Source organism: Gorilla gorilla, chromosome 8 (assembly GCF_029281585.2).
Source record: "Gorilla gorilla gorilla isolate KB3781 chromosome 8, NHGRI_mGorGor1-v2.1_pri, whole genome shotgun sequence".
In the NCBI taxonomy this organism is placed as follows: domain Eukaryota; kingdom Metazoa; phylum Chordata; class Mammalia; order Primates; family Hominidae; genus Gorilla; species Gorilla gorilla.
Window position 1 is genome coordinate 99,179,580 of NC_073232.2, and position 26,098 is coordinate 99,205,677.

The 26,098-nt window shown below is 39.0% G+C and overlaps 1 protein-coding gene across 5 annotated transcripts in view; it reads left to right on the plus strand.

Moving 5' to 3' along the window:
• Nucleotides 1-26,098, plus strand: part of BMPR1A (bone morphogenetic protein receptor type 1A) — a 169,105-nt gene that overhangs the window by 53,903 nt on the left and 89,104 nt on the right. The window contains exon 1 of one of the 5 annotated variants that reach the window (XM_063709758.1): nt 13,453-13,471. The exons of the other annotated variants lie outside the window; for them this stretch is intronic. The gene's annotated coding sequence lies outside the window, so the exon portion shown is untranslated. Of the gene's footprint in view, nt 1-13,452; nt 13,472-26,098 lie in introns of those variants that run through there. 5 annotated transcript variants of the gene reach the window in all.

Genomic DNA, 26,098 nt, shown 5'->3' on the forward strand with positions numbered 1-26,098 from the left:
ACAGAGTCTCACTCTGTCTCTTAGGCTAGAGTGCAGTAGCATGATCTCGGCTTACTGCAACCTCCGCCTCCCGGGTTCAAGCGATTCTTGTGTCTCAGCCTCCCGAGTAGCTGAGATTACAGGCGCCCACCACCATGCCTGACTAATTTTTGTATTATTATTTTTTTTTAGTAGAGACAGGGTTTCACCATGTTGGCCAGGCTGGTCTTGAACTACTGACCTCAGGTGATCCACCCGCCTCAGACTCCCAAAGTGCTGGGATTACAGGCGTGAGCCAACACTCCCGGCTGCTGAATATTATTTTATTGTATAGAGTAATTTATTCATTCGTTGGTTGATAAGGCATTTGGGTTATTTTCACCTTTTGGCTGTTGTTCCAGATAATGCTGCTATGAGCATATTTGTACAGGTTTTTGTGTGGAAATATGTTTTTGTTTCTCTTCGGTATATAGGAAAAGAATTACAGAATCAACTCTGTGCTTAACCATTTGAAGAACTGGTTTTCTTTTCCAAAATGGCTGCACCATTTACAGCCCTGCCAGCAGGTTATAAAAGTTCCAGTTTCTCTGCATCCTTGGCAACATTTGTTATTATTTTTTTATTATAGCCACTCAGGTGGGTCTGAAGTATTTTGTCGTGTTTTTTATTTGTGTTTCCTTGATTACTGATATCGTTCAGCATATTTCCATGTGCTTATTGCTCATATGCATATGTTCTTTGGAGAACTGTCTGAGATTCTTTGCTCATTTTTAATTGGGTTATTTCTCTTTTTATTGTTGAATTTCAATGGTTCTTTATATATTCCAGATACAAGTCCTTATCAGTTACATGATTTACAAAAATTTTCTACCATTCCCATTCCTTGAGTTGTCTTTTCACTTTCTTGATGGTGCCCTTTGAAGCACAACATTTGTGTGTGTGTGTGTGTGTGTGTGTATTTTTAGTAGAGATGGGGTTTTGCCATGTTGGTCGGGCTGGTCTTAAACTCCTGATCTCAGGTGATCCACCCACCTTGCCAGTGAACCACCACAGCACCCGGCCCGTTTTTGGTTTTGTTTGTTTGTTTGTTTGTTTGTTTGTTTTTTGAGCCAGAGTATTGCTCTGTCGCCCTGGCTGGAGTGCCGTAGTGCCATCTTGGTTCACGGCAACCTCTGGCTCCCGGGTTCAAGTGATTCTTCTGCCTCAGCCTCCCGAGTAGCTGGGATTACAGGTGCACACCACCACACCCTGCTAATTTTTATATTTTTGGTAGAGACAGAGTTTTGCCATGTTCCTCAGGCTGGTCTCGAACTCCTGAATTCAAGTGATCCACCCACCTCAGCCTCCCAAAGTGCTGGGATTACAGGCGTGAGCCACCACTCCCGGCCAGAAGCACAATTTTTAATTTTTATGATGTTCAGTTTATATTTGTTTTTCCCTTTGTTGCTTGTATTTTTGTGTGTCTTAATATGTCTTTTAAGTCTGTTTTAATTGATGGATTCTCCCCTTCCTGCCTCTCATTTATCTGTTGAAGAATTTTGCCTATTTGACCTGTAGAGTTTCCTATGGTCTGGATTTTTCTAATTATGTTCCCATGGTACAGTTCAGCTTCTCTCTGTCTCTGTATTTCCCACAAATTGGCAGCTACACCAAGAGGTGTGATCAGATTCTGATGTTCAAGGGCTTTTGTCTGTCTTACAGGCAGTCAGTATGCTATTATATTAGGAGACACACAATGTGTGGTTGTGTCTCTGTGATATTATTTTAGTAGCTTTGATGCTGAATGCTGATTAGGTCTTCATTGGGGTTTGCAAATGTATGATAGTCTAATTCTGTTATCATTTGTTAGCTGACAAACTTTTGTTTAAATTTTATTTTAAAAATTAATAAAAACAGGGACAGGAGGATCGCTTGAGCCCAGGAATTGAAGACCACCCTGGTCAACATAGTGAGACATCATCTGTACAAAAAAATTAGAAAAATTAGCCAGGCGTGGTGGTGTCAACCTGTAGTCCTGGCTATTCGGGAGGCTGAGATGAGAGGATTGTTTGAGCCCAGGAATTTGAGGGTTATGGTAAGCTCTGAGCATGCCGCTGCTCTCCAGGGCAAAAAAGAAAAAAAAAAAAACCCTAAAAATAGAGCTTTTGGGGATATACAGTTCTATGAATTTTAACACATCTATAAATATAACAAACTACAACAGTCATTATACAGAGCAGTTCAGTCACTGGAAAACCTCCTGCTGTCCCTTTGCAGTCACACCCTTACTTCACCCCTAACTCTGGAAACCAGCAACCTGTTTTCTGTCACTCTAGTTTTGTCTTTTTTGAAGTACCCTCTTGAGACTGTGTTATTTAGCATTATGCCTTTTGAGGGTCATCCGGGTTGTTGCATGTGTGAAGAGTGTTGTCCCTTTCTGTGGTTGATTATCATTCCATTGGATGGATGTGCCAGTTTTTTATTCGTTCACTTTTAGAAGGACTTACGTGTTGTGTCCAGTTTTTGGCGATGATGAATAGAGCTGCTCTATACATTCATGTATACATTTCTTGCTTGCACATAGGTTACATTTCACCAGCTAAGTACCTAGGAATGGGATTACCAGCATATTCCTACAGAGCTGTATGCCTTTTAGTTCTCCAGGGAATAGGAAAGACAAGATACATGCTTGTTCTCTCCTTTTACTGGCAGTTTTTAAAAACAGACTGTTTCTTAGAGCATTTTCAGGTTCACAGCAAAATTGAAGAAGTACGAAGAGTTCCCATATCCCCCCGATCCACATGTACATAGCCTGCCCCACTGTCAACATCCCCCACTAGAGTGGCACATTGTTTCCAATTGATGAACCTATGTTGACATGTCCTTATTACGCAAAGTCTTTAGGCTTCATTAGGGTTCACTCTTGATGTTGTACATTATATGGGTTATATTATATATTAAATGCAGAGTGATGTCTATTCACCATTATGGTATCATAGAGAATAGTTTCACTGCCCTATAAATCCTCTGTGCTTTCTGCCTATTAATCGCTCCCTCTTCTCAACCCCTGGCACTGATCTTTTTACTGTCTTCATAGTTTTGCTGTTTCCAGAAATGTCATATAGTTGGAATTGTAACAATTTTAAAAATAATGAATTTGGTTCCCTATCTTCTCTGAAGGTGATTTTCTTTCCTTTTTGTTTTTTGAATTGTTATGAACTCATTTGTTGGGGTTCAGTCCATTGTAATTCTTACACCTGTTAAAGCTCAAATTGTTCGTTTTTGGCCAAGGGCAGCCTCTTCTGGTAGGCTTCTGAGTCCTTCTAAAGTGACTCATAGTCTGTGATTTGTCCCCTCACTACCTTATAAAATGAGACATTCCGGGAACATCTTTTACAATTTCTGCCTCACACCTGGAATATCTCCAAGAAGCTTTGGGTTTTTTTCAGTGGGAAATGGTATTTCAAAACCACTGCCAGGACTGTTGGGGTGTTCTAATGCTTATTGCTACTGAGTTAGTCTTCGTTTCTAATTCTAAGTGGATAATGCTGGGAGGTACTACCCTCGGAATCCTGGTTTTCAAGGACATAGGTGTGGTAGAATATTTGATAATTACTCGTTTATTTTGTCACATATTATGTCTCTGACAGTTACAAAACAACAATACTAATATATCCACCATGGGTTGAAACCAGTTAAAACCATTCTTTGCATGCGCTCTCCATTTCCCCCCATTCCCTGTGCAGTTGTCTTCCATATATCACCAGGGCATGTTGCCATTAGAACGCACACCCATTATGCGCCCTTGTATTCTGTTCCTCTTCGTCCCTGTGTAGTCGACAGGTAACTATTTAGCTCACCTCTATTCCTATGTCAGTATCCCTCTATCTACATGGGTTCTCTCAAACTCATTTTCTAGTAGATATCTCTAGAAGGGCTTATGGGAACAATATTCCCTGAGTTTTTGTATGTTGATAATATGTATAATGTTTATACTGGAAAGTTCTACTGGCCATAAAATTCTTGGCTTTCATTTTCCTTCCTTGAGTATTTTATTTTCTGGTATAATATGTTGCTTTTGGAAAGTTTGTTGTAATGTAGTTTTTTTCCCTTATAAATTACTTAATGTTTTTGCCTAGATGCTCAAGTTTATTTTTTCCTTAAAAATCCTGCAATTTTACTATATCTTGGTATTGATTATTTTGGCCCAGTATTTTCCAGTATGCAATGTGTGCCTTAAATATGTAGTTTCTAATTTTTTTCTGGTGTCCTGGCATGTTGTCCAGGCTGGCCTCTAATTCCTGGGCTCAAGTGATCTTCTCGCCTCAGCTTCCCCAATGCTGAGAGTATGGGCTGCATTAGCTCTTTTTTCTTAATTTTGGCAAAAATTTCTTGGATTACAGTTTTTAGTGTTGCTTGTTCTCCTGCTTTTGCTTTCTCCAGGGATTCCTGTTATATAAGAAATAGGAACAATTTTTGTTGCTTTCTTTAGAATCCTATTATTTCATCATTTCGTTTTTGGTTTTTAGAATTATCTTCCTTCTTTCAATTTCTCGAAGGCATTATCTGTTAATATTCATTCTTGTGTTCCTTGGGTTTTATTCTTCATTTCTCAAATAAATTTTTAAATTTCTAATTACTTACTGAGTCATGTTCTCACATTTCTGAGTTTCTTCTGTTCTGATGTTGTTTTTCATGCTTTATATAATTTTCTTAATGTTTTTAGCTCATTTTGAAATACTAATAGTAGGTTCTAATTTTAATCTCCTTTGTGTTTCTGGCCTTCTAGCATGATGTATTTGTCTGTAAGGAGGATGTTGTTTTGTTGTTTTGTTCCCGATTCCTTCACTGTTTTGTTTTGTTTTTTTTTTGAGACGGAGTCTTACTCTGTCGCCTGGGCTGGAGCGCAGTGGTGCTATCTCGGCTCTCTACAACCTCTGCCTCCTGAGTTCAGGCAATTCTTCTGCCTCAGCCTCCCGAGTAGCTGGGACTATAGGTGCGCGCCACCATGCTCGGCTAATTTTTGTATTTTTAGTAGAGACAGGGTTTCACCATATTGGCCAGGCATGTCTTGAACTCCTGACCTCGTGATCTGATGCCTCGGCCTCCCAAAGTACTGGGATTACAGGCGTGAGCTACCATGCCTAGCCCCTTCCCCATTTTCTTATAATAACTTCTATGAGATTTGGATCTGAAAACTTTGCCATGGGTCAGTTTTATTGGAATTTCATTTTCCTGAATGTTTGGAAGAAGGCCTAGTGACTCAGGATAGCATTTCTAATTTCACAGAGTTATTTTTCTGTTATGAAACACAGATTGCCTTTGAGGTCTCCTGTTTCTATTACTGCCCCTCACTTTTATGTGGGCCTCCTCTTTCCTTTGTTTCTGGAGAACCTTTTCCTGTTCAATTCTGTTTTAATTTTCAGCAGTTTTTTTTCTGTGTGAGTGAGGCTGTTTCCTAGCAGGGAGATCTGGTTGGTCATTTTCAAGTTCATCAGGGCTTCATCAGGGCTTGTCCACTTCAACCCTTACGCTATAGGCCCTTTGCACCATCTGCATCTTCAAATGTGCCCACTGTTTGTTCCAATGAAGACTTGTTTGTTATTTGGCTTGTAGAGGGACATGGAAGAAGCAAATCAGTCTTTACCTCTCTCAAGGCTGGAGATTTGCAGGCACTGGTTTTATCTGTAACTGGAGATGAGAGTTCAGGCTAAACACTGGTTTAAAAATCTGTATATGAAATAGCGATACCCTGGAATCTAGGACTGAGATCCTGTGCCTCACACCCACCCATGCGGCCAAGTGCCTGCCTGTGGCAGTGACTTCTTAGTGCTCGTCCACATCTAGGTCTTCTTTAGTCCCAGGCTGATGGGAACATTTAATTCCTTTGCTCCTTGATGTTAGATGGGATCAGGTGACTGATGCTGGCCAGTGGACTTTGAGGGAGGTTGTGTTACTTCTGAGTTGGCATAGTGAAAAGCCCATGAAGATGCTCTGCTCTCTTTCTTGCCTAGGATATCCCTGGTCATAGGATTCATTTGATGCAGGAACAAGGTGGTCAGCCTGGCTCTTTGAATAACTGGAAATGGTCCCTGCATACCCGTGTTGGACATATTACACGAGGCAGAAATAAATTTCTGTTGTGCTAAGCCATTGAAATGCTGGGGTTGTTACCACAGCATCACTTAGACCTGTGCTATCTAACATGGCAGCCACTAGGCTACATGTGGCCATTGAGCACTTGAAATGTGGCTAGTCCTAATTAAGATGTGCTGTAACTTTAAAATAATACTATATTTGGAAAAAAAGGTGTAAAATATCTTAATAATTTTTATATTAATTACATATTAACATCTTGTATTCATTGGGTTAAATAAGATGTATTGAAATTATTTTCAGCTTTCTCTTTCGTTTTTTTCATGAAGCTGCTTAGAAAATTTAAAATTATACACATGGTCACATTTGTGGCATTACCCGCAGCACTGACCCCTACCTTAGTAATTCAGTAACCCCTCCCTCATTTTGACAAAAGATGGGCAGTCGATTGTCTAGAGAAACTGAATCAGTGAAACTCCAGATTTGAAGAGAGTGCAGAAGAGGAGTACACTACAGATGGGGATTAAGCGAAAGTCAACCTACTGGATCAGGAGATACACTTCCTTGTCTTTAATTTCTGTCCATGTCCTTTTTCCACTTGTTTGCAGAGCACTGACAATTGGAGTTATATACTTCACCTAGGAGACTGAAGGACTCTTTTCTAAGAAATCGAATGGCTTCAGGAAAGAGATCAACAGAGCCCGATATTTAAGGCTCTCCGTATCTGCACAAGCGGGAGTTACCCTGCAGTAAAGCCTGCTAGTTCACAAGCCTCACCTACATGCAGAGAGGGTCCAGTTGGGGTTGACGAACCACCCTTTATGGGAACAGCACCCAAGATACACCAGACACTGGTGGAAAATTCTAACAGGAATTAACTTGTTAAGGGAAAGAGAATAATAATATGAGTCTATGTGCATATTATCAATGATCTGTTTGCATATTAAATAATTCAGATAATGAAAGTACAAGTGAAAAAAATGAGTCTTTGCGATAAAGCTCTTCTCCAGCCATCCCCATTTCTACAATATTTTTTTTCCAATTTTTAAAATCAAGGTAAAATATACATACCCCAAATTTATCATTTTAACCATTTTTAAGTATATAGTTCAGTGGTATTAAATACATTCATAATGTTGTGCAACCATCACCACCATCCATCTCCCATACTCTTTTCATCTGGTAAAGCTGAAACTATACTCATCTTGTAAAGCTGAAACAACAACTCTCCCTTCTTCCCTTTCCCCATCCTTGGCAACCATGATTCTACTGATGTCTCTATGATCTTGACTACTAAGTATGTCATATAAGTGGCATCATTTAGTATTTTTCTTTTTGGTGGCTGGCTTATTTCACTTAGCATAATGTCTTCAAGGTTTATGTTGTGGCATGTCTCAGAATTTCCCTCCTCCCTAAGGCTGAACAATACTCCATTGTATGCATATACCACATTTTGCTTATCCATTCATTCATCCATGGATACTTGGGTTACTTTCACATTTTAGCTGTTGTGAATAATGCTGCCATTAACGTGGATATGCAACTAAAAGAGTACTGTAAACAAATGCCAACAAATTGGATAACCTGGATGAAATGGACAGATTCCTAGAAACACAAAACCTACTAAGACTAAATAATGAAGAAACAGAATATCAGAATAGACCTGTAACTAGTGAGGAGATTGAATGAGTAATCAAAAATCTCCTGACAGAAAAGAAAAACCCTGGACCTGATGGCTTCACTGGTGAATTCTACCAAACATTTAAGGAAAAACTAATACCATTCTTCAAGTTTTCAAAAACAAAAAAAACTGGAGAAAGAGAACCCTTTCCAACTCATTCTGTGAGGCCAACATCACACTGACACCAAAGTTAGACAAAGATACTACAAGGAAACTGCAGATAATACTTCTTAGGAACGTTGATGCCAAAATCTTCAACAAAGTACTAGCAGAGTTTCCTCTAATATTTTAAGAAGTTTGCTGAAGTGTGAATAGTTCTTTGGTTAATATTTTTTCGAGACGGAGTCTCACCGTGTTGCCCAGGCTGGAGTGTAATGGCATGATCTCAGCTCACTGCAACCTCTGCTTCCCGGGTTCAAACGATTCTCCTGCCTCAGCCTCCTGAGTAGCTAGGATTACAGGCACCTGCCACCATGCCTGGCTAATTTTTGTACTTTTAGTAGAGACAGGGTTTCCCCATGTTGGCCAAGCTGGTCTCGAACTCCTGACCTCGTGATCTGCCCTCCTCGGCCTCCAAAAGTGCTGGGATTACAGGTGTGAGCCACTGTGTCCGGCCAGCTAATAATTTTAGGGAGCAGATGAAGAGGTCTTCACATTGCTTTTAGCTCAGGTTTTTTTGTTTTAAAATTTATTAAGTGGAAAGAAACATGTTAACTGAAGATTGAAGTTTGCTGAAGTATGAATAGTTCTTTGGTTAATAATTTTAGGGCACAGATGAAGAGGCTTTCAGATTGCTTTTGTCTCAGGATTTTTTGCTTTAAAATTTATAAAGTGAATGGAAAGAAACGTTAACTGAGGATTAGTGCTAGTTTTTCTTGACAGGTCATTTCCTATAGGGAGGGCAGTAGTATAAGCAAAACAACAAAATATTCAAAATTCTCAAATAAGTACTATTTATTATTGAAAAACTCAGATAAATGTAGAACTTATTTTTTCTCTCTATTGAGCAGCAATTACATATGCTAGAATCATAGTTTGAATGATTCAGACTGTGTACCTGTGATCTGACATACCTGGATTGGAGTTCCATCTCTGCCACCCACTTTATTTGACTCCATAAAGAAATTACTCAAGCCCCTTAAGGCAGACACTGAAATAGGATACAGTTTCCAAGAAGGCAAGATTTTTTGGATTTTTTTGTTGTTGTTCATTGCTGTATGCTGAGGTTTAGATTAGTTCCTGGGACACAGAACTAGCAGGCAGTAAATACGTTGAATGAACACGAAGAATTCCTGCCTCCGAATTGTTTTGGGGGTGAAATGCGGTAATGCATGTAAAGCATTGGGCATGCAAGTGAAGCCAGCCATGTATTAAACAGTACTCAGCTCTTACCTCTGTATCTTACATTCTTATTTCCGTGACTGTATCCTCACACATGAAGAAATGGCTACTTATTTTTTATTATTATTATTACTATTATTATTGCTACTTATTTTTTAAAGCCACTTACATCTCTGGAGATCTCTGTATGTGTGTTAAAAATACCATGTTTTGTAACAATTGGCTTGTCTTAGAAAACTTTTCAATTATACAGAATTTGAGATCTTTACAACTTGAATTTTCTTTTTTTTTTTTTCTTTTTGAGTCTCGCTCTGTCTCCCAGGCTGGAGTGCAGTGGTGCGATCTCAGGTCACTGCAGTCTCTGCCTGCTGGGCTCAAGCGATTCTCCTGCCTCAGCCTCCTGAGTACAGGCACGCGCCACCATGCCCAACTAATTTTTGTATTTTTAGTAGAGATGGGGTTTCATCATTTTGGCCAGGATGGTCTCGATCTCCTGACCTCGTGATCCGCCCACCTCGGCCTCCCCAAGTGCTAGGATTACAGGCGTGAGCCACCGTGCCCGACCACAACTTGAATTTTCATAGCAAACTAGTTTTTATTGTCAAATTAGAAATTTATGCTTGAAGCCTAGTGCTTCTTTTGCCTATGCATCTCATCTAAAAGTAATGGCACTTATCACGTCAGCCTCATGGATTGTGGTAGTGGTTGTTATCCTTGGAATTACCAGTAGGGTAACAGTCTCCAGGCATACCATGGGTTCTTCAGTTATGAGTGGCATAGCTTATGTACATGTTAACTGTGGATAATAAACGATTTTTCCAACTTACTGCAATACTCTTATTTATGTCTGTAATGTGAATTGTCCAGAGGAGAAGTTGTGGTCAATTGATGATTAGGCTGATGGTTTCTGCTAGCTCTGGCAAAAGGTGAATCCAGTTGCTTTCTAGCACTTTTCCTACTAACCGTGCTTCTCACCCTGTACCTAATACCACATTTTTAGTTTAGTTTTTGTTTTGTTTTGTTTTGTTTGAGACAGGGTCTAACTTTCTGACACCCAGACTGGAGTGCAGTGGTGTGATCATAGCTCGTCTGCAGCCTCCACCTCCCAGGCTCAAGTGGTCCTCTCACCTCAGCCTCCTGAATAGCTGGGACTACAGGATTACGCCCCCATGCCTGGCTAACTGTTTAAAAATTTTTGGGTAGAGATGGGGTTTTGCCACGTTGCCATGGCTGGTCTCAAACTACTGGGTTTAAGCAATCCTCTTGCCTTGGCTTCCCAAAGTGTTGGGATTACAGGCATGAGCCACTGCACCCATAATCACCTTTTTAGTTTGGAAGATGACATCTTTTTTTTTTTTTTTTTCTTAGAGAAGCTTGAGGGTACCAAATTAAGGTCTGTCAGTTTTTTCTGTCTCCACCTCAAAGATCACTGTATGACTTCTTTTCTTCCTTCTCGGCTGTTTCACACGAAGTTTTCCCTTTTTCTAAGGCTCAGTCCTTATCGTCTGAGACCTCCCTCTCATCCATCTCTCCATTCTTGACTGTTTCTAGTTCGATTGTAACACTGATCAAATCTCCTTCAAGTTCAAAACAAACCAGCAAAACCTTCCCTTGATACTGCCATTACCTCAGAGCTATGTACCGTGCTCCTTGCCCTCCTCCCGGACTTCTCGGGATGCTAGTTGATGCCTGTGTAGCACCTGTCACTGTTTCATATACTTCTTACTGGCCACTGCCTGGTTGGCATCTACCACTTCTCTGGAATCAGCAACCCCAATAGCAGATTTAACTGCTGGTTCCATGGTTTTTGTTACTTGTCCTTTTTTGCAGTGTTTTAAATAATAATCATCTTTTCACTTATTTTTTTAAAGAAGGTCATTTAAAAAAATCATCCTGCAGTGGAAAATTTGGAAAATATGGAAAAGTATAAAGAAGACAGTTATCAACTGTAATACCAGCAGTACCTATTGTTAAGCTCTAGGGCATGTCATTTCCATCGCTCTCTTTTTAAATGCATTAAACGGAAAAGGATCACATGGTTATTTTGTGATCTAATTTTTTCTATCTTAATATATTGTGAGTATATTTCCAAGTGCTTATTCTCGTGTGGCATAATGTTTGTAGTTACACAAAGTGGCGGTGTTGAGATTGCATTGATTCAAATCCTGGCTTCAGTTACTGCTGCAGTGTGACCTGAAGGAAGTTACTCCTCTGGGTTTTAGTTTCCTCATCTTGAAAATAGTTATAACATTCTTACTAACTTCTAGGGTTGCTGTAAGTATTAAGTGAGCTAACACATAGAAATAATTCTTGGCACTTAATAAACATCAGCTGTTGTTAACAATATTGTCTGACTGTACTATAATTTACATTATTTTTGTTTTTGCTTGTTCTGCCGTCATTAAGCGTGTTGTAAGACCATACGTGTCACTAAATCTGGGTGCACAACATGATTTTTTTAAATGTGGATTTTTATTAGTAGGATTGCTGGGCTAGTGGGTACATCATGCGCATTGCTAAGTTGCTCTCTAGAGAGGCTGCATTTATACCTCCCAAGGCTGTACAGGAGACCATTAACTTCATTACATTTTTCCAAAAAACTTTATGCTATTGCCCACATTTTGTGCTGCTCCCTTGCTAAAAGTGAATAACAATATGATCATGTTGTCACCTCTCTCTTGCCAAAACGTTGACTTAATGATAAGGGGATCACTGTGACATCATCATTACCCACAGATGTTTCTTTTTTCTCCCCCCTCCCCCTCTCTTCTCCTTCCTCCCTCCTTTTGTTTCTTGAGACGGGTTCTTGGCTCTGTGCAGGCTGGAGTGCAGTGACACAATCATGGCTCACTGCAGTCTGGACCTCCCAGGCTCAAGTGGTCCTCTCACTTCAGCCTCCTGAGTAGCTGGGACAGCAGGCATGCACCACCACACCCAGCAAATTTTTGTATTTTTTGTAGAGAGGGGTTTTACCACGTTCCTGGGCTGGTCTCAAACTGCATGTTCCCAGGCTGGTCTCGAACTCATGGGCTCAAGCGATCCACCCACCTCGGCCTCCCAAATTGCTGGGATTACAGACCCAAGCCAGCATGCCTGGCCTCACAGATATTTCTTGATCTACATTTTATTCATTATTTAGGTCCAACTTTAGCATGTGTCATGTATTTATATACAGGTTCTAAATCTTTCCATTTGAAAAATACTCATTTTTCTATCCAAAATGAATTCAATTTTCCTTTTTATTCTAGTCCCAGTCTGTGTATGAGTAAAACCCCAAGGACCCTGTATCCTGATTTTACTATTTTTTGTTAATGGTTTGAAACAGCTTTATTAAGATATAATTCACATACCATACAATTATTTAAAGGGCACACACTTCAATGGTTTTTAGTATACTCATGGATCTGTACAACCATTATCACAGTCATGGGCAATTGGTTCAGGATTTGGGAAGAAAATGTATGGCATTAGGATTAAAAGTACAATGTTTAGAGTCTGGCTGATCTGGGTTTAAATCCCAAATCTACCATGTCTTAACTGTGTGACTTTGAGAAGGTTACTTAATCACTATGAGCTTCAGTTTTCTTTTTTTTCCCCCTGTTTTTATTTTTATTTTTATTTTGAGGCAGAGTCTTACTCTGTCACCCAGGCTGGAGTGCAGTGGCGCGATCTCGGCCCACTGCAACCTCTGCCTCCTGGGTTCAAGTGATTCTTTGCCTCAGCCTCCCAAGTAGCTGGGATTACAGGCCACCATGCTTGGCTAATTTTTGTATTTTTAGTAGAGATGGAGTTTCACCATGTTGGCCAGGCTGGTCTCGAACTCCTGACCTCAGGTGATATGCCCGCCTCAGCCTCCCAGAGTGCTGGGATTATAGATGCGAGCCACTGTGCCGGCCTGAGCTTCAGTTTTCTTATCTGTAATATGGGATTACTAGTGGTATCTGGCTCATAGGCTTATTTTAAGGATTAAGCAAGATAATAAATGTATAGAATTTAGCACAGTAACCGGCACATAGTAAATGTTTGATAAATGGAACTCGGTAAATATTATTGCCATAATTTTGTTCTTAAATCAACCAGCAAGTGTTTGATGCTATTATTAGGCAATGTTATTAAATAATGGAAGGTGTTTCTACCAGTGATTCACAGTGTTTTCTGTATCCAGCAAGCTTTTAATACAGCTGCTTGTATTATTCTCCCGTATAAACTTCTAATTACTCTCTGAAAATACAGTTGGTTTCCTGTTGATAGAGAACAATAATAGTAGCTTACACTTAGTGCTTACTGTCTGCCTGGCACTGTTCTAAGTGCCATACCTATATTAACTCCTTTGATCCTCATTTTACAGATTGGGTACGGAGGAGGTTAAACAACTTGGTCAAAGGATTACAACAGGTAAGTGGTGGAGCCAGGATTCTAACCTTGGTATTCAGTCTGGCTACAGAGCCCATGCTCTTTCTTATCTTTGTGTTCTTCTCTTTACTTCCTAAAGAATGGTAGATGCATTTCAAACATCCTGACATCTTGGCTGCTGAGGATTCTGTATGGAAAAACACTATGAGGTCTTTAATGCTTGGTTGGAAGGAGAACTAAAATGAGCAGTTGTGTGTGCTGTGGGCATGGGCCTTAGGGCAGCTGTATATTTATCATCTGGGTCAGACCATACATTGGTGATCCTGCTTCACAACCATAGAATCCAGACCCTCCATGGGGCCATGACCAGCCACAAAGTATCCTCCCCGACCCTCCCTGTGGAATGCCTGTGTGAACTTGCACTACTCCCTCCTTGCATAGTATCAAATCCTGCGGATCCTTGGAAGGCCACCTTAAATTACTTCCCACCTGTGAAGCAGTAAACGTTAGTGCTCTTCGGTTAATCATCATGTGTGGTGGTATGACATTTGCAGTATCATCTGTTACCATTATTTAAATTTGAATATCTTTATGTCTTGGCTCCTCATGTTGATTACATGTTTCTTGCAGGCAGGGAACTATGTCTTAAATGTTTTAAAATTTGCTTTAATGGCCATTGGAAATATTACCAAGGGTTGTGTGTGTGTGTGTGTGTGTGTGTTTGTGTTTCTTTCAGTCTCACTTGTCTGTCGATAATAGAATATCTCTGAAATTCAAACATACCTAGCCTCACAAACTTAGTCCCAAAGGTACATGCTGTGTTTTTGCAAGAAGGTGGGCAGTCCCTAGTTAGCTGTTGGATTATGTGCATTGTGTTGGGGTAGTAGTTGCTGCTAATTGCCTGTCTGCAGCTCCTCAGAACCTGTTGTTGCTTCCTTTTGAAACCTTCCTTGATTGCCCTAGTTGCTGCTCATCCTGCATCCAGGCCCCTCCCTTAGGCATGTGACTCACGGATTTAAAAGACAGTGCTGTATGGTAATTAACTACCTGCCTCTCATCACACAGAGATGAGAACTTAAATGTAGGCTTCCCATCTAAAACTTTCTTCCCTGTGTGTTTATCCACCCACGGACATGGAGCAGCGCTGTCCCACACCTGGCCTTTTGGAGGAAATATTGCTAGACTTATTTCTCCTGTTTGAAGTCACTAGTTGGCATATTCGTGTACAAGGGATGGATTTTACATGGGTGCTCTTAATTGAAAATAATTTTATTTCTGTAACTTCTAGAATTTTGTTAGTTTGTTGATGCACACATATTGGGTGGGTGACAATTGGGTTTTTTATGAAGATAATTTTAAGTTTTTACTAAATAAGTCAAGTATTACATGACAGTTTAATTGGACTAAATTCTGACGTAACCCATACATCCTTAAGGTGACCGGTGGTTATCATTTTCTATGAAATGTAATTAGTTTTTCAGGAAACTTTGTCCACATAAAGGAATTGATTCCACCCTTACTACCTGCTTAGCAATCCTGAAAAATATTGTAAATATAATCTTAGAGTATGCATCATTAGGAAATAAATCTATTTTGAGAAATAAATTTTAACATACACTATTAATAGGACATTTAGAAATGTAATTTTCTAAATATATTAGAAATAATAGGACATTTAGAAATGACATTCTTTTTTTTTTTCCTTGCTTTTTGTTTGTTTGTTTGTTTTAAGACAGGGACTCACTCTGTTTCCTAGGCTGGAGTGCAATGGCGTGATCATTGCTCACTGCAGCCCCCACCTCCTGGGCTCAAGCGATCCTCCCACCTCAGCCTCTGAAAGTGCTAGGATTACAGGGTTAGCCACCAGCACCCAGCCAAGAAATCCCATTCTAATGTATTAGTATGGTTTTATCTATTTTAGCAGTGTAAAATAAAGTCTTTGTGAATTATATATAGTATAATTGAATTGCCAAAATAAACATCCTTGCCCTCAAATTGCTTATGATATTGTTTCTGAAGCACAGACATAATCTTTTGACCTTTTAAGCAAAAAATTAATTTTTCATTCAACTTTTTGTGTGTGTGTTTGTGTGTGTGACAGGGTCTTGCCCTGCTGCCCAGGCTAGAGTATAGTGATGCAATCATGGTTTACTGCAGCCTCAACTTCCCAGGCTCAAGTGATCCTCCCACCTCAGCCTCCTGAGTAATTGGGACTGCAGGCACGTGCCACCATACTTGGCTAAATTAACATTTTTTTGTGGAAATATGGTCTTGCTATGTTGCCCACACTGGTCTTGAACTCACGGGCTGAAGTGATCCTCCTGCTTCAGTCGCCCAAAGTACTGGGATTACAGGTGTGAGCCATCATGCCTGGCCTTTCATTCAACTTGTAATTCACAATTTCCAGAAAAAAAGTTTTAAAATTACTGATGGAGGAAAGATCTTTGGGACTTGCTTGTAAATATGTTAATATTTGATCTTAATAAGCTCTGTCATACTAACACTGTTTATTAAACTTTGTGGTAGAATTACTACCCATAACTAAAGAATGAAATGCATATATTTTTTGCAAATTGTTAAAAATTTATAAATTGATAGAAAAGTTGAATGAATAGTGAACACCCAGTGGCTCACTTGCTAACGTTTGCCTCATTTGCTTTCTCTATTTATAAAGACATATATACTTTTTTTATTCCCCCGAGCCATTTGAAAGTAAGCTGCAAACATCTTGACATTTAACTTCTAAACATTTTAGCACGTGTATCCTAAGAGCAAGGTTGTCTTCCTGAAGAGTTACATTATCATACTTAAGAGATACAGTATTAATACAATATTATCTAACATGTGATCCCTATTTAAATTTCATTTATTTTCTTCCCCAGAACAGTTCTTTATAGATGTTTTAATTTTTGATCAAGAAACCAAGGGAAAAAGTATATCTATATCTATAGAGAGCTAAATATATCTATATTTGATCCAGAAACCAATCAAGGAAACACACACACACACACACACACACACACACACACACACACCCGCTTTTGGCTGTCATATTTCTTTAGTTTCCTTTACTTTAGGATAAGCCACTACCCCACCTCCATCTACCACCCGGCAGTGGTCTTTTATGAAATCTCATCATATTTTTCCTTTTCTTATATAAGCAGTCCCCACAATTTGCTGGTTATATTTCATGCCTAGATTAAAATAAGAATATTTTGGAATGAATATACTATATAGATGGCATTAATTTTCCATTATATTACATTAGGAGAAGTAATTTTTTTTACATGTTGTTTTTTCCGCTGTATAATAGTTTAGTATTTGTTTTAATATACTTCTGTTAAAGATTTGTGATATTGTGTCTTTAAATTTCAAAATAGAATTTTGTAATTTACTCTTAATTTTCTTAGTATGTTATATTCCAAAATTATAGAAAGTGCTATAATAGACATTTATGTACATTACATAAAGTAATAGACATTTATGTAATGTGGGCATAGATTTAAATTTTTTTTAAATTGTTAAAATATTAACATTTAACCATGTCTGCTCTAGATAGGTTTAATCTTACAAGGATCTATCTACTTATCTTTCTATCTATAATGTATATATCCATTTTAAATAATAATAACAATATACGAATAAATCTGGTCCAAACTTCTATCTTGAGAAATGTAACAGCAATTTGAACTCCTTCATCCCTCAAGACAATTATTCCTCCCTTCCCAGAGGTAACCATCCTCCTAAATTTGATGTCATTCCCTTAGTTTTTTCTTAAGTTTTACCACATTTGTGTTGTCCCTTTAACATACTTTTTTTTTTAAGCTTTTCCTGTTTTTGAGCTTTATACATATGGAATTATTCTGTATATATTCTTCTTGGGCTTGATTTTTTAATTTATATTACAATTTTGTGATGTCATTTATGTTGACATTCTTAGCCGAGGTTCATTAATTTTTCACTATTTGATATAATATTCCAAATTACTGGAATATGGAATATTTTATGAATATACCACAGTCCATTTTACTGCTGCTTGACACCTTGGTTTCACCTAGTTTTTGGTATGGAAAAAATACTGCTTTAAATATTCTTTTGCGTGGCTCATGGTAGCTAAGTACAAAAGGTTCTCTAGGTTATATGCATAGACCTGGATTGTTGAGTCTTGGGTGTATACACCATCAGCTTTACTAGGTATGGCAGAATGTCTTCTTTTACACAGTTGTGGAATAAGCCAGATGAGTTCAAGAGGAGCAAGTTTGTGAGAGGATGGACAAGTGAGTTAGTGAGTTAGTGAGTTACATTTCATTTGTTTTGAGTTTTAGCCTATTTAGTTAGAAATGTTAAGTAGGCATTTGAGATGTGTTTACTTTTTTAGCTCCACCCATCTTTGTTTTTTCCTAGGTTGACTCATTCAGGTATGTCATCTCTCCCTTCTCCTTAAAGCGGCCTTTAAAGAAAAAAGTTGCAGGCCGGGCACGGTGGCTTACACCTATAATCCCAGCACTTTGGGAGGCCGAAGAGGGCGGATCACAAGATCAGGAGTTCGAGACCAGCTTGGCCAATATGGTGAAACCGCATTTCTACTAAAAATAAAAAAAATTAGCCAGGTGTGGTGACACGTGCCTGTAATCCCAGCCACTTGGGAGGCTGAGGCAGGAGAATCACTGGACCTAGGGAGGTGGAGGTTGCAGTGAGCCGAAATCGTGCCACTGCACTCTAGCCTGGGTGACAGAGTGAGACTCTGTCTCAAGGAAAAAATTGCAGTATCATGGTACAACAATTACTTGATCGTAATAGAAGATGTGTTCAGTTTTTATATCTTCAGTCTCAGGCCATCCGTCATATGCAGCCTTTTTGTTTTTATAGACCTTGAACCACAGAACTACATTAAGCTAGTTTGCTGTTTTCCAGGGATGACATAAAGGAGAAGTGGGTAGAGGGTGATGCTGTTATTAGCAAGTGTGCATTCCAGGTAGCGGTTCACAAAGGGGAAAAAACGTAACAGAAAGACAGGGGTGCAAGCTAAAACAAATAAGCCAGTAAGTAAAAAACCACAACACTCTTTTGTGATTATTTAGATCTGAAACAAATAGCAGCATGTATTAATAGTCCCTGATGATTTCACTGTATTGTAGCATAACTCTGGTATTCATAATGTCAATTCTGAATTTCTTTATGTGTTGAGAGAGTGTAATCACGCTGATTTTAGCAGATCTGGTGAACCCTTAGCAATCTAGAATCACTCTCTGATAATTCCTGAATTAACAGTAGAAATTTAACTGTTTTATGTGGTGAAATTATTCTAGGAAGCTTGTTCCATGGGACATTTACCTATTAGCTAATAAAACAAATGGTCTATTGATAATTTATCAAAAGCTCTGTAGAAAAAAATATATATATATACAATAATTTCTCTACTGGCCGAATTGGATTTACTTGGAAAAGGAAAGAGGGTGTTATCAAAAAATTTAAATGTCTTGTTAGGTTCGTAAGTTGTAGAGCAAGAATGAGAATGTGCACGTGTTTTTATGCTTCATTGTTGGGAAGAATAAATTGCAAAAGAACATAGAGCTGGGTGATTATCTGGGGTTCAGTCTGTTGCGGGTGCCACAGATTGGCACTCCCCTCGGAATTGCCACCCCTTCACGGAGCCAGAGCAGGAGGGATACGGAGGGAAAGGGCCCTTTCCCAACTTCAGACTGAGCACCCAGAAGTTGACCTGGGACTGCTGTTTTGTTTCTAGGAAACTAGAAACCTTGGCAGAATTGAAATTTCGTAGGTGATTTTTTCTTCTTTGCTCTCCAAAAAATAAACTTGTATGTACACACATATGTATGTACACACATATGTATATACACTCACACCTACATAAAAGATAATTTCAAAGAAATAATATATCTCGTATAGTCCTTGAACAGTTATTTTACTATTCAAAGTAGGTTCTTTAAAATTTTAAATTTGAAATAACTAGGTTTACAGGAAATTGCAAAAAATAGTAAGGAGAGGTCCCTTGTGCCTTTCACCTTTCCCTTAATGGTAACTTCTTACTACCCACAGCACAGCATTAAACTAGAAATTGACATTGGTACATTTTGTGTGTTTAGTGCTGTGCTGTTTAAACATACATGTAGTTGATTTGTGAACCACTGTGGCATCAAGACACAAATGCTGCCACCACCAAGCTCTCCCTTGTGCTGCACACACCTGCCCCATGGCAGCCAGTAATCTGCTTTTCATCTCTATGATGTTGACATTTCGAGGATATTAATAAATGGAATCACATAGTATGTGACCTTTTAAAATTAGCTTATTTTCACTTGGCGCAATTCCTTGAGATCTATTCAAGTTGTGTGAATCAACAGTTGTTTCCTTTTTATTGCTGAATAGGATTCCATGGTTTGTTTAACCATTCACCTTTTGAAAGATAATCTCTTTCCCTAGTTTTTGGCTTTTAACAGTAAAGCAGCTATGAACATTCATGTTCAGTTTTTTGTGTGGACGTAAATTTTTATTTCTTTGGGAGAGGTGCTGTTAAAGAAAAAAAAATTATTCAGTGACACTTGTTACATGGGAAGGAAGACATTCAGGATCATCCCTGTAAGTGTAGGGACCACTACAATAGTGTCTTACAGTGGGTGGGGAGAGAGCGTGGCCTCAGTGCTGGATGTGGCATGGGCAAGTGGGAATTTGTAGCCAAGGAGCTGGTTGAGGGCCAGTGGATGGAAAATTCTCAAGAGGAAATGTCAGGTGTAAGGGGTTTCTGCCTAAACTGACCGTAACAGGATTCTTTCTTGCTGAAGACAGGCCAAGGTGATCAGACATCAGCTGGAGGATGGCAGAAGAAGAAGAGGGTAATCAGATACCTTGACAGGAGGTTTGCTAATCTGGCTTAGCAGGGTTCTTTGCTAAAACAGGAATTTACAAGGAAGTACACAGATAGGCCTGGGAGAAAAGTTCAGGAGCCTGGCTCATTTGGCCAAGCAACGAATCTTTGCCAGAGCCCAGGGGTGTGCAGTTGGTGGCTTACCTGTAATTAGCTGTGCCATTTTACATGCTCACTGGCAGTGTATGAGAGATCCAGTTTCTTCACATTCGTGTCCACATTTGGTGTTGTCACTATTTTTTTATTTTAGCTGTGCCAGTAGGTGTGCAGCATAGTTTGGTTTGCGTTTCCCTGATGTCTAGTAATGTTGACCATATCTTTTCATGCGCGTATTTGCCGTCTATATATCCTTTTCAATAAAATGTCTTTATATTTCTTGCCCATTTTCTAGTTGAAATTTTTTTCGATTGTTGAGCTTTGAGATTTCTTTATATATCCTAGATGAGGCTTTTATCACATATATTGTTTGCAAATATATTTTCCTAGCCTGTACCTCATTTTTTTGCCTTCTTAACCAGGTCTTTTGTAGAGCAAACATTTTTAATTTTGTTGAAGTTCAGTTTATCGTGTTTTTTTTTCTTTCATGGGTCATATTTTTGGTGTCATTCCCCATTCCCCATTCCCCATTCTCCAGCCCCAGACAGCCACGAATCTACTCTCGGTCTCTGTGAAATTGCCTATTCTGAATATTTCCTATAAGTGGAATCATATGTCTGGCTTCTTTCACTTAGCATATATTCAGGCCTCATCCCTGTTGTATCATGAACCAGTTCTTTTTATGGCTTCGTTTATTTTTATGGTTGAATAATGTTCCACTGCATGGATAAGACCACATTTTGTTTAGCCATTTGTCAGCTGATCGGCAATTAAGGTTGTTTTCACTTCTTCGTCTGCACCAGTACAGCTGCATGTGTACCCTTCAGCCCTGCACCTTCCTTATACACGATGCACAGATGTACGCATGCGAGTACTTGTGTGTACGGTTTTGTTTTCTTTTTTAAATAATGGAGGATTAACTTATTTTATAGTTTTTTTCTTCGATATTTGGGATGTCTTTTTATGTCTATACAAATAGATAAGATATATATCTCATTATTTTAAATGACTATGTAGTGTTTAATGTGACTGCTTAATTGATCCTATTCTAATAAACATTTAGATGACATTGGGTAACTTCTTGTTTTTCTTTTTTATATAACAGTGGCACCAGGCACAGTGGTTTATGCCTGTAATCCCAGCACTCTGGGAAGCCAAGGCAGAAGGATCACTTGAGCCCAGGAATTTGAGACCTGCCTGGGCAACATAGAGAGACCTTATTTCTACAACAAAACAAACAAACAAAAAATTATCCAGGCTTGGTGGCACTTGCCTGTAGTCCCAGCTACTTTGGAGGCTGAGGTGGGAGGATCACTTGAGCCCAGTAGGTGGAGGCTACAGGGAATTAGGATCACACCACTGCACTCCAGCTTGGGTGACAGAGCAAGACCCTGTCTCAAACAAAAAAATAGTGACACTAATCATCCTTGTACAAGTGTCTTTTTGGTGCATAGCTCATTTTACCTACTTTTGGATTTTTCTCTTCAATGCCATTTGTCATTAACTTATTTAGAAGTGTATTGATTACCTCCTATAGGCCAGGCACTGTACTGTGTGTCAGACACTAGGGACACAAGCACTAGTAAAATGCTATTGCTATACTCGAGTTTTTTGTAAAGATGATATACCTATAAGTAGGTAATCATGGTTCACTGTGATAAGTGCACAATGTGTTATTACTAGAATCCTGTGGAACGAATTATAGCAGAAGGTAAGGCAGGTTAGGTTAAATAGATTGAAAACAGATTATAGCAGTCTGTGAATGCCCTTCTAAAGAATTTGGACTTCATTTTGTACATAATTAGAAATCACTGAAAAAGGCCGGGCGCGGTGGCTCATACCTGTAATCCCAGCACTCTGGGAGGCCTAGGCGGTTGGATCACGAGGTCAGGAATTCGAGATGAGCCTGGCCAAGATGGTGAAACCCTGTCTCTACTAAAAATACAAAAGTTAGCTGAGTGTGATGGCACATGCCTGTAGTCCCAGCTACTTGGGAGGCTGAGGCAGGAGAATTGCTTGAACCCGGAGGCAGAGGTTGTGGTGAGCCGAGTTCGTGCCATTGCACTCCAGCCTGGGTGACAAGAGCGAAACTCCGTCTAAAAAAAAAAAAAAAAGAAAAAGAAATCATTGAAAAAAAGTAGGCACACTTAAATTTTTTAACTTTAGTAAATTTTCGTGCTGTGACTGTTTTAGAACACTTTATCACCTCCCACAATCACTGCCTTCTACCTCCTCATCTAGGCAACCACTGCTTGTTTTCTGTCTCTAAATTTGCTTTTCCTAAACATTTATGCGTTGGAAACATACAGTATGCAGTATTTTTACATTGGCTTCTTTCATCTAGCGTGTCTTTGAGGCTCATGTATGCTGTAATGTGTATCAGTATTTTGTGCCTTTTTACTGCCTAATGATATTCCATTCTGTGATGATGACAATTTATGTGCTCAGCAATTGATGGATGTTTGGATTGTTTCCAGTTTTTGGTTATTATGAACAAAGCTGCTGTGAACATCTGTAGATAAATCTTTGTGTGGGCACATATTTCTCTTGGGAAGAGGAAATTTTGGATCCTGTGATAAGTTTATATATAACTTTAAGAAATTAGGGCATGGTAGCTCACGCTTACAATCCCAGTGACTCAGGAGACTGAGGCGGGAGGATTGCTTGAGCTCAGGAGGTCAAGGCTGAAGTGAGCCGTGATTGCGCTACTGCACTCTAGCCTGGACAACAGAGTGAGACCTCACCTCTAAAAGAACAAAGAAAAAAATTTACAGACTATTCCTCAAAGTGACTGCATCATTTTACAGTCCTGTCAGCAATGTATGAGGGTTCCAGCTTCTCCAGATGCTCGACACTTGGTATTGTCTTTTGATTATGGCCATTCTAATGGCTGTATAGTGTATCTCATTGTAGTTTTAACTTGCATCTTCCTAATGACAGGGTGTTTATAATCTTTTCATGAAGCATAGTTATATTTTAGAGACATGAGTCCAGTGAATAGAGGTAAGAATGGAGGTGAGCTACATGAAAGATGAGAGCCTACGTCAGACAATATGTGTAGAGATGGGGAGACATTTTAAAGATATGTGTATCAAAGCTAGAATGAGCAGCATTTAGTAACTCCTAAGTATAATAGATGAAGCAGAGGGAGGTGGGGCTTGTGATCCCAAGATTTTAAACTTCGGCAATTGGGCACTTTTTGGCTAATGGTGCTGCCGTTAGCCAAAAAGTGACTGCCGGTACATAAACAGATTTTGTGCTGGTGGTTGATGGCTTTTATATTGATCTTATTCTCTTGATGTGCCACTGGAATAAACATTTAATAGAGTGTTTGGAAACATATATCTAGTTCAAAAGAAGGATCTGGGCTGAGGTATAAATTTAGGGCAGTTTACATTGTGTAGGGAACAACTAAATTCATGGAAGTAAATGATGTACCTGTTCCTAAGTCACCCTATCTGCTGAGTTACTTGTGGCAAATTGTTTAAACAGTAAAAGAATTTAATATGAAAAGATACACGTTAAGATGATTCTAGGATTAATTCATTCAGGCATGACAGCATCACCAAGGACCCAGGTTCTTTCTATCTTTTAATGCTGCTACTGTTCTTGATCTGTTGGGTTGTCCTCATGGTCCAGTTTTTGTTTACACATTCAAACCCAGAATTGTATGCAAAAAGGCTGGGAGCATGTGTTTTTGCCTGGGTCTTTTTTCATCAGCCAAGAAAACCTTTCCTAAAAGCTCCCTGGCAAACTTACTTTCTTGTCTTCTTGGCCAGAATTGCATTAGGTATGTGTTACCAGACTACCCACTGGCAAGGGGAATGGAAATTGTCACAGTTGGTTCAGACCAGAGCTTTCTAGCCCAAGTATTTTTTTCTGTTATCTCTTCTGGAAGAAGCCTTTTCCCCTTGCCTTTTGAGTATCTTCTGTAGTTCAGATAGGTTAGATTTTCTATGCAACCCAGTTTTGTATCATTGAGTTGTTACTATTCAATACTTCACAACAGCAAATACTTGCCAAAATCCTACACTGTGTCATGTTGGATTCTAGGATACAGAAATGAATACGAAACTTGTAGTTTGACATAGATACAAGCTTAAACAGAAGAGTGATATGATAGATTTGTACACTAAAGTTCTTTTGGACTATGGATTTAGTACAACTGTTTATATGTTTGGTTTTATGAGTAAAGGCATCTTGAGTTTCAAAATCAACCTTATATTCAATTTATAAATGAAGTTTTGGAAATTTAGAACACAACCCATTCATGAGTTGACCCTCCCTTTCTAGTTAGGTGGTTACATGTTTATTATAGGAGTGCATGGTATACTAGCCTAAAGTAACTGTTCATTTGAGTTATTTACAGCTAAAACCACATTATGTTTTTCTGGAGCATAATGTTTGCATTTTCTAGTTATCGTACCAAAGTAAACAGTAATATCTTTAGCTTAAGAACCCAACTGAAATGTTTGTAAAATATAGATTGTTTTGTAATTTGGCTCTTTTTTTTTAATGGTCCTATGAATGCAGCTATAGTGTTTGCAGTATTTGTACAGTGCATGGGGTGCTTTTTCTGGGTGCTGAGAAGGGAGGAGAAATGATAGGGAAGAGAGGATTTGGAGTAGCTGAAGGAAAAAATGTGCAATCAGTGTTGTTGATTCCACCGAATTCTAAGAATTCCATTACATCTTGATATCTGGTACAAGCTCAAAGTTAATCTTAAATTTTGGCTTAGGGCATGGCCGTACGTGCTGGCTACTTGGGAGGCTAAAGCAGGAGGATCCTTAGAGCCTGGAAGGTCAAGGCTGCTGTGAGCCGTGATCGTGCCACTGCACTCCAGCCTGAGTGACAGAGTGAGACCCTGTCTTTAAAAAGAAAAAAAGAAAAAAAAAACAAACAAGGGTCCAGGCGTGGTGGCTCACGCCTGTAATCCCAGCACTTTGGGAGGCTGAGGCGGGCGGATCATGAGGTCAGGAGTTCAAGACCAGCCTGGCCAACATGGTGAAACCGCATCTCTACTAAAATACAAAAATTAGCTGGGCATGGTTAATCCCAGCTACTGGGGAGGCTGAGGCAGGAGAATGGCTTGAACCCAGGAGGCAGAGGTTGCAGTGAGCCGAGATCGTGCCACTGTACTCCAGCCTGGGTGACAAGCAAGACTCTGTATCAAAAAAAAAAAAAAAAAAAAAAAAGGTGTTTTGGCCTAGATTGAGTAAAAGAATATTTACACTATTCTTTTCTGTAAAGCAAATCTTACTAATAATAGAAATCAGTGGGTGACATTCTGAAACCTTATAGATAACTGTTACGATATCCATAATCAGTGCTTGTCCTTGGATTCTGCATGAGTAGTGAGCTTTAAAGTATCTTGTTGGTTTAAGATTTAACCATTTTAATAATTTTGAAAACCAAGATGGATGCGTACATTCTGATGACAAGAAAAGATGTTTTGTAAGGGAAATGTGGGATTAAAATGAACTTTTTGTGTTTGTTTGCAAATAATTATTAATGTTGAAGAAATTTTGATGTTAGCTCTGAGTTATGAATGTTAGAATATATTTAGAAATGTTTGATTTTCATTTTTTCCATGTCATTAAGAAGCTTGGATATGTTTTTTAAAGAATTGCCTTCTTTTTAATGTGTTTTCTACAACTAATAGGCTTAGAAATTTCAGACACAAAATC